This window comes from Conger conger, chromosome 8 (genome assembly GCF_963514075.1).
Source record: "Conger conger chromosome 8, fConCon1.1, whole genome shotgun sequence".
Taxonomy (NCBI): Eukaryota; Metazoa; Chordata; class Actinopteri; order Anguilliformes; family Congridae; genus Conger; species Conger conger.
Genome location: NC_083767.1, coordinates 43,043,612 through 43,055,981, shown reverse-complemented (window position 1 = coordinate 43,055,981; position 12,370 = coordinate 43,043,612). Strand labels below are relative to the sequence as shown.

At 43.5% G+C, this 12,370-nt stretch overlaps 1 protein-coding gene across 1 annotated transcript in view; it reads left to right on the top strand.

Moving 5' to 3' along the window:
* Positions 1–5,761: 5,761 nt before the first annotated feature.
* The window catches only part of cdk17 (cyclin dependent kinase 17), a 73,943-nt gene continuing 67,334 nt past the window's right edge, over positions 5,762–12,370 (top strand). Inside the window, exon 1 of the mRNA XM_061251735.1 lies at positions 5,762–6,166. The gene's annotated coding sequence lies outside the window, so the exon portion shown is untranslated. The remainder of the gene's footprint in view (positions 6,167–12,370) is intronic.

Below are 12,370 nucleotides of genomic sequence, written 5' to 3'. Positions count from 1 at the left end.
TCTCTCTCTCTCTCTCTACCTATGGTATTTTCAATTGTCATATTCATCATTTTGCCTTGAAGACGCAGAAGAAGAAGCAGTTAACAAGTTTTTTTTAAGATAAATTTTTGAAATAATCCAGAAAAGAAAAGTGTTAAAGGTGATGTTTAATCTACATTATACTGTATAATACTTCTTATGTAAGCGGTTTAGCTTTGAATTCTTTTAATTGCATGATCAGTTCGCTTCCATGTAGAATTTTTAAATGGCTCCAGTGATTCAATCCCGACAGATAATCGGATAGTCAGATAATCTGACAGACAAGAAGCTTTTCTTGGCGTGATGCATCTGTAACAATGATATCCATTTCAGAGTGGGGAAAAAATGTACGCAAATGGAGCCAAAATCCATCTCCTGCGGATTGTTGTAGAATATCGCAGCATCGGGTCCAGGGAAGCAGGGATGTGTGGCTCAGAACTGGGGGTGAAGAGGAATGGGGCAGTGGAGGTGGCGTGGGGTCACAGAGGCTCCTGTGCTCCCCCATCCCTCCGTCCCTCCAGCCAGACCTGATGGAGTTAACCAGGTGCCTCCAGCAGGGTTCTTCATTCAGCCCTGCTCTCCTGTAGGAAACTATAAAGGTATCTGTTCCCATTCCGAGTGTTTTCCACCTGGATTTTGGTAGAGGCCCAGGATGGAGTGAATGTGTAAATTGTTGAGAGAGGGGTGCTGGCAGCAGAGCCTGACTTGGGGGCTGGGGCGTAATAGGGCTGTGTGTGTGTGTGTGTGTGTGTGTGTGTGTGTGTGTGTGAGCAAGCATAGGGAAGTGTGTTTCAGTGTATATATGCACATGTCAAAGTGTGTGTGCCGGCATCTACATGTGTGTTTGTCTGTCTCAAAGTGTGTGTGTTTGTCTGTCTCAGAGTGTGAGCGTTTATATGTTGGTGTATAAGCCCTCATGTCAGTGCACACTTGTGCTTGGAGAGGAGAGGTTCCCACAGTGGATGACCATAGCACAGAAGCTGAAGTAAGGTGCCAGGGATGTGTGTGTGTGTGTGTGTGTGTGTGTGTTTGTGTGTACGAACAGCAAAGTGAGAATGAAACCTCTCTGAATCTCCTGGCACGGCTTCAGACGAAAGACTCCAGCCTGTGTGATCAGCACCTCCACCACTGAACCTGATGAATCCACATCCAGACAGCTGTTCTCATGGCAACAGATGGAGCCATGGAAATTGAGAAAAACACATTTCTGTATGTGTGAGAAGTTTAGGTGGAGTGGACCATACAATATGGCTATGCTGCCCTGTTGCCTACACAGCTAGGATAGTGATAGCCTGTGGAGGACATTTTAGTGACAGGATAGGCCTAATAATTAAACTGGGTGCTCTAATTTGGAAGGAAATATACAATATATATGGAAAAATAAAAACCAAATAAAGAATCAATTCATAGAATTTTAGTGGATGTTTTGTGTTTACCACGCTGCTCTCTGTCCGGTGTGTGGCCCCCTGGGTATATGTGTGCATATTCCATCACAGGGGTGGCTGTGGGGGGAATCCATTACACACCCTCCGCTCTGGTTTGGGTCAACAGCCAATCAGAGAGGCCTATCCGGGGCTCTGGGCAGACACAAAGGCAGGGTGGATTTGTCTGCAATTAAAGCAGTTTATGAGGCTAATTAATCGTCACCCTGACATGTTTTAAAAACCCGCAGGAAACCTGCTGGTGTTTGCGCCATCAGCATAATTGGGGTCTCTTGTCCTTTTTGCTGTTTGCTCCTCTTGCAGAGTGAATCTGTTGTCGAGCTGGGGCTTCCACACGGGTAGGGCTGGCTCCCTCTCCATTTTAATCCACCTGACAGCCAATTTCATGGTCCTGTCATAGCTGCATATTAATGAGCCTTGGGGGGTGGAAGTGTTATGGTGGGGGGTAGTTCTGTAAAATTCCAGTCTCCGTATTTGGGGGTCTCAGCATCTTTATGGAGGGGGGAAGGGAATGGTTTTGCACTGTCTGTGTCTTTTTCCATCTAAATTCTCTGAGCAATGATTGATCTTTAAAGGAAATGGGTAAGGAAAGGATGACATGAGCAGCCCTGCCCCAACATCCAAAATGCTGCTAAACCAAACTTGGGCAGAAAACAAAGGCAACACACGTGTGTGAAAAAACATGTGAGCTCTTATTCACAAGGCAGCATGAAAGAAAAACAAAAAAACAAAAAAATAATAATGTTTTTCTCATTACTGCGAGGCCGCTCAGGAGCCTTCAGATATAATAGACATGCATGAAAATTCACAAATGTACCCAGACAAAGCCCGTAGCATCTCCCCCCAGGTGATCACAATAGAGCCTCCTTTGTTATTGACACAATTGTTTCACATCATAGGTTCACACATTTGGAACACAATAATCAACACTGAGTATAACAATATACAGCATAACACAGCCTGTGCCCACCCGGTCTTATTACTAACTCAGATCATATAAATTGCTCCTCCAATGTTCACCCAAGGCTGATGTTCTGAGTGGGGGGAAAAGGCCCGTATCTCTGTTTTCACAGCAGATTAATTCCAGCAGTCTCTGTCTGTCGGGACAGGATCATACAGTAAAATTCACTGATCATTCTAAGCTTTCAATACGATTTGGAAGAATTGTATCCCCAAATGAGGACTATTCAGACAATAAACCTCAATGACCTCCGCTATTCAATCTGGGATCATAAATTTGTCTGTTCTGCTCGCAGGATTCCATTTAATCTGCATACAGATTGAACGTGTCAAATCAAACATGCTGTTTTCAGCAGGGCAGGGATGATATTGGGCAAATCAGAGTTTATTCTGTGAAGCACCCTTCATAGTGAGATTGCCAAATGCAAAAAGAGAAGTGATGGCAAATTTTAAAAAATCTGATCAGTCTTCATTATTGAGACAGAAGAATTCCAGTGCGGGAATTGCATTGGGTGGGGTGTGGGGGTGGGGGGTTGGAGGGGTGAGGGGTGAGGGGTGAGGGGTGTCCTGCCATCACTTCTCTTTTGCATTTTTGCATTTGGTGTCCTGAGGGAATTGGTCAGCAGCAAATGTACATTCCATGAGCATAGGCAGAGCCCTAGATAGCCAAGACACTGCAGGCACACCTAGCACATGTTAACCAACTATGGCTGTAATGTAAGCCTCACCCCAACTTGAACCCAAGAACCACCCATCCAAACCAAACTTGAATTCATATGGCAAGGACATTTTAAAGCCTCACCCAAACCACCACTATTCATAACTTACACTTCCACTTTTATACCAAACTTAGCACTTTCACAATAATATTCAGCCTATACAGAAAATAAACTACAGCTGAGTTGCCTCTTTTTCATTCTCTATTATTAGCTTGCTTGCATTTCAAACAAAATAAATGTTTAGTGTTTATTATTCCTTATCAGTCATGAATATGTGTAGCGACAATAAATGGTTTACTGTGCAAACAAAATTAACTAGAAGCACTTTGACTTGCCAAAAATTAGTCAATAAAATTAGATTTTGCCTATTTGTCATTCAGAAAATATCACTCAACCTTGTTACAGGCGTGGTACTGTGAATATATTTTGCTTCTCTAACCACTTTCCTGGAATTTGCCATTTACCAATCTACCCTAGGTGTGCTCATGTTTGCGCGGGTACATTAGCCCTCTGAGCTAAAGCTTCAGATTACAATAAGTAGCCCAGGGCTAATTTATCACATATGTATTGAACAGAGATTTAATGCGAAGTAGACTATTTACACTGTGAAATGAGAGAGTGCCTTTTGGGCTAAACTCCTTTATCATTACTGGTGAAAAACAGTCCACATCCAGTCTTATTATAATGTGAATACACAATAAATATGTCGCTCTCCAAAGCCTTTGGCCTCAGTACAATCTCATTGTGTGTTAGAAAAGCCTAATGGTGAGTTTGTGCCAGAGCCCTAATCTACCTTCTCACACAAATTGGTTATCAGTGCCTAGCTCCACATCCTCTTTCACCCAGTTAATCTTTATAGCCTGGCCTTGTCAGGATGAAAACACTCACTGGACACATTTGTTTTTAAAACAAAACATGTCTCCCAGTTCCAATTCCACAAACCATTTTCACGGTCAATAATGACTCGCAAAATATTACAGGGATGATTAAACAAAAAGAATGAACATTTTAGCCCTAAACCTTGTCTTTATTTCTCTTGAAATTAGGTAAATATTTCAAGATGACCCAATATATCCTGAGTATGGTCATTTATGTCTTTGACAAATAGTTTGATAAACCAAGGCATCTCTTGAGACTGAATACTAGGCTGTATCTTAATGTTCTTTTTGATATTTTCTTCATGGATTTCGAAAAACAATTCTAATAGGGCAATGTTGCATATAATTGGTAGAAAATATAATAATAAGTATGTTCCAGTGGGTGTACTGGCTGCAAAATAATATATAAACTGAATTGTATTGTTAAAGTAGTTAAGGGAGATGGCTCCTGCAGTATGATACCCAACTTAGTCATCAAATGTTTGAAGTGCCATTTTGTAAACAATGGCTACAGCTGGCTTTGTTGTTAGTGAAAGTTGCGTGCAATATAACGATAGGCCTCACTTCGGCAGAAGCGGCGCTAGGTTGAGCATTTATCGCAAAGTCTTATTCCTACAGGATTAGCACACTTCTCCAAAAATTGCAGTCTGTACGAACCATTTTCATCATCAAAACGTCAATCTAATGTAGCTAGCCACATTCAAAAGGGAAATTTTCCCAGTTCCCCCCTTGCTGAGAAACAAGGGTCGGCTGTCATTGGTTCCCCTGTGCCTTGAATAATGAGCATATCGCTCACATTGTGTGCTGCTAAACAAAGAAAAATAATACATAATATAAAAGGAGGCAAACGTACAGCATTACCCCTACACTGTGTGTATCACACACTGAGTTATCGCAACTGGGTATTTGTGGGTAAGGGCATGTTATGATTGATGGTGGGTTTGTGGAGACAGTCTAGATTCCACCGGGCAGAATGCGGTGCCTGGAGCAGCTGACACAGACAAAGCCATATTAGCAAGATGTGTGAAAACTTGACTAGAAAGGCATTTCTATTGTGAAGTTCAAGTCTATATAACCTGTATAAACTTTTAGTCAAGCTGTACTTACAAGTTTGAGGATATTTACTGGCATTAGTCAGGCCATCTCAGCTGCAGGAGAGAACTCCATATATACTGCCATCACTTAAAGCTTCCAAAATGAATCTGCTCAATAAAGATTATAATGTCGTATCTCAACATTCCTTCACCACATAGTGCAGTTGTTGCATGTACTCTTTCTAAAAATCATGTATATTCTGAATTGATCTATTCAGATGGTAACAATAGTTGATTCGGGCTGTTTTTCAGACCTTTACATCATATTTCAGTTGCCTTGTCATGATAAAAATAGTTTTTTGCAAAAGTTTATTTGCTTCCAATGTATGTAAATATTTAATCTGGAGTCAACTGCAAGGAAGCCATTTTACCACAATGCATAACCCCATACCACACATTGATAATTGCCTATCGTGTTTATAGTGAAGTGACATTGTGGTGACACGGTACATACTGTTAAAAGATTATTTCAAGGGGAAAAAGAAAGTGTCAGCTCCAATGTCATGTAGTGGGTTTTATCTTGATAAGTGCATTATACAATGAACGGCTGTTTTTTTTCAGTGTGTGGCTTGCCATTACTTTTTCCACGGCAGAGGCCGCTGTGAAACAACAAAGGCTTTGTTAGACACAGGACGCGGGGATGGGTAGGCGGCGCTGTTGGACCAATCGTCGACAGCACAGGCTCCAGTGAATTCTCTCCATGTCACTTTGAGACGGAGGCGTCAATATGCAGGCAGTCAGTGCTCGCTTCCCTCCCATTATCGTACTACCCACGGTCACCATCCGCTCTCTCACACCGCCAGCCCTGCTCAAGCTGTGCAGCTGAGAGATTCAGCCCTAGAGTTTTCGACATTTTAAGCCTAGCTTTGCCTAGAATGCTGTGTCTGTGGATTTAAGTGACTGACGAGTGATAAGAAGGGAAAACTTAAACGATACGACGAACATTGGCTAGCCAGCTAACAAGCTAGCTAGTCTGTGGGTGGAAAGACGGCATCCGGCCTCCGAGGAAGCACCGAGGTCGGGGACTCGGGTCGATACAACGTATATCGTTTCTGGTAAGTATCATATGTATTAACTCCCCCTAAGTAGCGTGGTTAGTTTTACTGAAGTGCGTTTACTAAGGTGAAATCATTTGATATCAAGATGTAACGCTAACGTTACATGTAGCTAGTACTGGTTTCATTTTTTTCTGTCCAGCTAGCTAAGTGCTAGTTAAGTTCCGACGCTGGTTAATGCAACTAACGTTACCGACGTTTAGCTTAGCTAAGCAAGCAAACGTTAGCCAGCTAGACTACACATAGCTAGCTAGTCCCTACAGAAATGGCAATAACGTTGCACGAGTAACTGTGAGCTCTAACGTTAAGTGACGTTATTGCCATGTTTTCTATTCCCGAAAAATAACATTAGCTATATTAACTTACAAATTAATTCACAACTCCACAGCTCACTAATTATGTCGTTAGTCACTTTGAACATCAGTGTATTTTATTGCAACGTTAGCTAATGTGGTGGCCAAAGACAGCTAGTTAACAGTATGCCCGTTTGAAATTGCACTTCCAGCCCTAAAATAACTAGGCTAGCTAGCTAGTAGTAGTTAACATTAGTTACCTAGTACTAGATGGGATAGCAGCGTGGATTGTGTTAATTGACTAATATATTTCGTGTTACATTGCGTTTAAATATAGGCCATCACCGTTCCCTAGCTAATTACGTCAGTATGTGGTGTCAAGTAACTTAGAAAGCTAGTTAGTCAGCTTGCTAGCTAACGTTAGCTAAAATACGAAAGGATTCTTGTTAGATTTAAAATGATCTCATTCTCTACAAGAAAAAACATGCATTTATTCATTGAGATGTTATAGTCACTACTCGTATTGTTAGAGCAGAACTTGAGGATTTCGCGTGAAGTTGTTCTATGGAATTCTCTGGCTAATAATTACAGGAAGCCGGATGTTTGGCGCACAGTCCTCGTTTGTATTAGTGTAGTTGACTAGCTAGCAAAAAATGACAAAAAAACTGACCGCTACTCTGACGTAAATTCAGCATAGCGTTTGGAAAGCAGTGCTAGTAATTACGTGGCCAGATAACGTTAACTAGCTATTTTGGTAGCTAGCTCACGGGACCGTATCAAAGAGGTATAACATAAGCCGGTTTAATGGATAGTGATGCCATGTAATGTGACTTACTATCATGATTTTATCCAGTGCCAGACAAGATCTCGTTAGCTAGCATCGTAACGAGTGTTACCTAAACTAAGCTTAAAATCAGGAGGTAATATTCGTCAACTTTTGAAGAGCAAGATGGTGGTCGGTGGTCATACGTGTCATGCCAAAAGTATCTTCTTTCTGAAATATCATTTGCTGGCTATTTATTTGACATTAACAGGAGTAGCATCACTCTCGTATTGCTCTGTGACCAGTGACCTCTTGCTGCCAAACTGTGACATAATGTTCTCCTCAGTGTAATGTTACTCTGTCACAGAAAGAAGGTTGATATTTAACCCTTTTGAAGAATAGTTTTTTTTTTTCTGGAATTGCTTTAAATTATGTTGAATGTTCAGTTAAGAACTTTCAAAGCACGTATTTGTGATCTTGCAGATTAAAGGGTTCAAATCGGCCAAACGCTGGAGAATTTAACTGAAGATTATAAATCTTGCATTAGATGTCTGGTGCCTCCAATAATGTAATTTTAATGGTTGAACTTTTGAAGGTTTGTACCTTTTAGGAAATGTGAAGGTCTTGCAATGTTCTCTCTGCCCTGTATTTAACATTTTGTGTGACCTTTTATGCCATATTGTCCCGATATCGCATTGTTTGTTGTGCTGTGACCCAAGTCACTTGTCTTGCCTGTGCTGTACTTTGTATAAATACAACGTGTTGCCAAGCAGGCTTTTGGAATGGTGTGAATACACTGACCCAAATTGTGTTTTCTGCAGTGAACACGTTTATCTGATTTACTATGCAACCGGCAGTTTATTTGACCCTCCTTAAAGAGCTTGCTGATTGTGATGTTGTTTGTTGACCTGTATGTTCAGTGAACACAATAAAAACAGGTTGAATGGACTGGAGACAATGGGAACATGATATAATGGCTTATGTAAACAGTCTCAGAGGTGTTATAGGTGGAAAAAAGGCTCTGACTGGCCGTTCTCATTGGAGGACCATGCCGGTCATACGTGGATCATGGGTTATCATCCTCATGCCCCTAGCTGTGTGTCTGACCCCCTTTTCACTCTCTCCCTCTCTGTCTCTCCCTCTTTCACCCTGGCTCCTCCTCTTTGTCAGCAGACTGTACTGGGTGGGGGATTACGCATTGGAACTGAGATGCGCGCTGTCTGCATCTTTTCTCATGGAAATGAAGTGGGGGGGGGTCTCCAGGCTGGTACTGGGACGGGTGGGGCACGACTGGAGGCGAAAGGGGGGTGGGGGGTAGGGGGCTGTGATTCAATTTCTCCAAGACGCTCTTCCCCAAGGAGATACAGGCCTTAGTCTCTGCTCTACCCTGTCTCCGGTAGCAGAAGGACTGGATGCGGGATTGCATATGGGCTCCCCAAGGAACCGACAGCCTCGCGCAGTATTAGTTTCCCCCTCCCCCCTCCCTCCCTGGCCCCTGTGTGGTGGGGAAACACATTTTGTTGCTGTTTTTTTATGCCTGTGTCACCTTGGCGAGGAGCACAGGGTCCGGGCGGTCAGGGTAACGTGATCTGGGCCTGGAGAGCTGCTGAAAGCCTCCCTAATCCCAGGAGGCACTGCGTAACAGGAGCAGCACATATGAGGTGTGTGTGTGTGTTTGTGTGTGTGTGTGTGTCTCTGTCTCTGTCGTGTGTGTGTGTGTGTGTGAGGGAGAGGGAGGGAAAAATCAGTGTCCAATGTCGCCTGTGGGCACTGCGTATAAAGGGCTGTATCTCTTGGCACAATCCCAAAATAAATTACATAAACCTCTGAACAGTACTTTACAAGCAGTAATGTGATCAGTCCAGTTGCTTCAACTGCTCATGGCAATCAGCTAGCTCTCTCTGCCATCATACACAGCCTCTTAATTTGGAATAGCTGCTGCTCTCTGTCCCAATAACTGTTGTGAGGCGCTCATGTTAGCAAACTGATGAATAAAGTTTAGCAGTGTGAAAACCATGGGGTCCATACTAGGCAATGCCATTGAGCCAGAGGTATTAAGACTTCCCTGACATCAGAAACATTTGAGACCCATCAAATTCAACTGTAATCTCGGGCGAAGACAGGAAAGTGTGTGTGTGTGTGTGTGTGTGTGTGTGTGTGTGTGTGTGTGTGTGTGTGTGTGTGTGTGTGTGTGTGTGTGTGTGTGTGTGTGTGTGTGTGTGTGTGTGTGTGTGTGTGTGTGTGTGTGTGTGTGAGCATGTTTGAGAAAGCATGTGTGTGAGCACATTTGGGATTGGATGATTTTAAGGGGCTAGGACAGCTGGCAGGCAATTAGAGTACCTCTAGCTATATAGCTTGGAATGTAGGCTTTGTTCCTTTTTTGAAATCATATTAACTTAATTTAAGCATCTGTTTGATAAATACTTGTGCTGTTGCTGTTGACAACGAGAGCTAGAACAAGCTGGTTTTCACACCTGGTCATTACGGCAGTCACGTCTCAGTTTATGAACTGTTGGCTTTTAAAGCCCATTTGAAATGTACACCCTGACGTTTCCGAAGAGCAGTAAATATGCTTGTGTGAATTTAACGACGAACAGCCTTCAAAATGTTGAGAAGGAGAGAGAGAAGGGGCTTCGGCACCTCTGCGCTTGTCTGTGCATGCATGGGCCTCGCTCCATCACTCCGCTTCCTGTGTGTTTGTGTGTGTGCGCGTCTGGGGGGGGGGGTGCCGCGCACTTGCGTGTTAGCGAGCATGTATGTGCGCGTGGGCGTGTGCGGACGTGGTCTCGCTGAGTGTGGCAGAGGCCTCCGTGTGCTGCCGCACTCGGTGGTGTTTGGATGCTCCAGGCCGCGGCTCCGGTGTGCAGTCCTGAGCCCTTAATAAGATAAAGAGCTTACTGTAAATAGGTTCTGCAGAGGACAGGAGTTATTGAATGCATCTTTAGTTTTGATGGAGATGACGGGAAATGTGGACAGGCCGTGTTTTTCGGCTCACGGCCACTGGCAAAAGGACCTTTTTCATGAAAAGTATCAGCAGGGTGGAGAGAACATAGGGCTCTGCTATAATTTTTTCCAAGGAGCCCACGTGTGAGTGAATTGAAAAATTTAGAAGCACACTAATGCATCCCGATTAGTAGACGCGCTCCTTTAATATTTTCCCTGTTTTCCGGAGAAAGTGCTCATGCAGAGCCCTGGAACAGAGGGGTGACTTGCTTTCGGGTGGCCTGATGTCCACCGGCTGGTAGGTAGTGAGCGGGCCCTGTGGGCCCGGTTTTGGCAGCAGGCCCCTTCTCTGACCCCCCTTTGGGACGATGCAGGTCACGGAGCCCAGTATCAGCCCAACAAGCATGTATCAGTGTTTTTTTTTTTAATACGGTGTGAGACAGACAGTTCAGTTTTAGTTTTTTTTTACACTGTGACACACTGCTTGGTGTTTTACAGGGTAATTCGCACCCACCTCTGTGTTTGTTTACATTTACCGGCTTTTACAGGGGCCACTCGGGTGACTGGCTGCACTCAGGGAGCCAAAATGGCCTCCGTGCTCTGTGCTTTTGCACCCCAGACATCTGGATTCAAATCAAATCAAAAAATTCTGTTCCGTTTGGTCTTAAAAGAGATTTAAGTGATGTTTGTGTGACAAGAGCGCTGGCGATTATGCTGCTGGAGTGGTGAATAACAGGCTGAAATTGTGCTGGTCAACAGTTACAGGAAGTGTGAACCTCAAGTGTGTCTCAAAATTGTATTGAGAAGGTCAGTGGTTGGCTCTGACTCACCGTCTGGATGTCCCGGTAAGATGAAGAATTGTGTAATACGCCTTATCAGGCTGATATTGGGTAAATGTTCAGCCAAACACTTTCCCTGGGCTTGTGTTCAAGGAACGTGAGCAGTCCCAAACGGAGGACAGGGAGTCATGCCTAATTCAGTCACGGTTAAGTAATAAGAAAGGTACCTGGAGCGGCACACTCTAAGCGCTTTGCTCAAGTGTGGTTGTGTCTAATTGCTGTTGTTGGAAGCTGGTCTGAAGGCAAGAACGTGCTGCCTTGCATAGATGTCGTGTTCCTGGGTGGAGAATGTAGCACTTAAACCAGTGTGCTTGCCAGTAGGGACCTATTAGATTAGCGTGTGCTAAAATGTATCAGAGATGGAATTACTAGTTTTATGAATGGATAAAAAATGCACAAGTGCGTCTTGTTCTTAATTCTGTATTTTTTTTTGAAAGAGTGGAGGACTCTGCAGTAAAGTTGCTCGGTAATGTAGTAGGTAAACATGACTTCAGGCAGACATTGCGGGCCAACCTGAACTGATGAATCACTATCTGTCTGGGCTTCAGCGAATCTCCTGGAATCTGTTCTTGTTGTCTCAGGATGTGTTTCTAATACAACTCCAGAGCAGGTTACAGTTTCACTGTTAACTTAAACGGCAGCTCATAAAAGAAACATTTATGCTTTCGTGTTTTGAGGAAATTAATCCTGGCTTGTTACTTTGGCTGCAATCCACTGGTTTGGTAGCAGGCTGCTTGTCGCGACATGAAATTGTATTGTGTAAAGATGACATTCTCACACATTCCTTTTGAGTCAACAAACGGTGGGCCTATGTGTCAGCGTGAGGCTTGAGTCATCTGAGGACTGATTGAGTGGAAGTGACGCAAGGTGGACCAATTGTTTTCAGCGTACCAGACAGGAAGTGACCTCATGAGCTCTGAGAACGATAGTGGGTGGGGACAGAATGTTTTCGGTTGTTGCTTATTGGTGTCTTTTCTAATTGGGTCTTGGCATGAGGGGTTTGACATCGCATTGGCATGCAGGGCTCCTTGAGATGAGATGTGATGTGATGTGTTGATGTGTTGATGTGTTGTTTTGAATGTTCTTTTTTTTTTTCCTCCCCTGAGCTGTTGGCCTAATTCTATTGGCTGGAATCCAGAGCTGCATCGCTCATTTGTGTTGCAAATGAAAAAGCAGCATTTGTCTGTTATGAATGAGGCGGCTAACCTTACGGACTCAATCAAGAGCCTTCCAGAAAACGTCTCCTTTGTACACGCAAGCCGCAACGTTTCCTCAAAAATGTTTTAGCAGTTACAAAGTGCTTTTTGACTTGGCATGCAACAAGCTGTAAAATGTTCAGCTTTTGCTTTAGTAACTGTGAACGTAG